Raw genomic sequence first — 1,060 nt, 5'->3', positions numbered from 1 at the left:
TTCCATCCACATTCAAACGTAAATAAAGTGGTGGCACGGTGGCGCAGCGGTAGAGTTGCTGCCGTACTATTAGTAAATTAGGAACACCGATCGTAATTTTAAACGGGTTAAATAGGAATGGTGGCCCAGCGGTAGAGATGCAGCTGTACTATTAGTAAACTAGGAACACGGAACATAACTTTAAACAGGTTAATGGGAACGGTGGCGTAGTGGTAGAGTTGCTGTATTATAACGCCAGCTGTACAGGTTTGTAGGTTAATTGGTTTGGTAAACTGTCACTCGTGTCTGTAGGTTAGTGCTAGCGTACGGGGTGATTGTTGGTCGGTGCGAAGGGCCTGTTCCGCGCTGCACCTGCACACCGTATCTCTAAACTAAAGTAAAGTAAATACTGCACACGCACACTATTGGTAAACGGGTCATAATTTTAAACAGGCTAATGGGGATGGTGGCGCAGCTGTAGAGCTGCTACCACACAGCGCCAGAGACCCGGGTTTAATTCTGACTACGGGTGCAGTCTGTACGGAGTTTGTACGTTCTCCCCGTGACCTGCGTGGATTTTCTCCAAGATCTTCCGTTTCCTCCCACACTCCAAACACGAGCAGATTGTAGGTTAATTGGTTTGGTATAATTGTAAATTGTCCCGAGTGTGTGTAGGATAATGGTAATGTGCGGGAATCGTTGGTCGCCGGGGACTCAGTGGGCCGAAGGGCCTGTCTCCGCGCTGTATCTCTAAACGAAACAAAACTAAAAATGCCTTCAGGGTGCTATTGGTCAACTAGGAATAAGGATCATAATTTAAAAAGAGGTAATATGAACTGAGGCGCCTTAGAGCACCACAGACCTGGGTTCGATCCTGACTACAGTGCCTGTCTGTACGGAGTTTGCACGTTCTTCCCGTGACCGCGTGGGTTTTCACCGGGTGCTCCGGCAAATAAATATGAGGTGCTGTTCCTCCAATTTACGCTAGCTACCCTCATGTACACCACATTTGACACGCAGATCAGGTGTATTGGGTTAATGCGATGCAGTAAAACAGGAGTAATATATAGTCTCATTATCC

Source organism: Rhinoraja longicauda, chromosome 43 (genome assembly GCF_053455715.1).
Source record: "Rhinoraja longicauda isolate Sanriku21f chromosome 43, sRhiLon1.1, whole genome shotgun sequence".
NCBI classification, from domain to species: domain Eukaryota; kingdom Metazoa; phylum Chordata; class Chondrichthyes; order Rajiformes; family Arhynchobatidae; genus Rhinoraja; species Rhinoraja longicauda.
Note: the sequence above shows the minus strand (reverse complement) of the source record.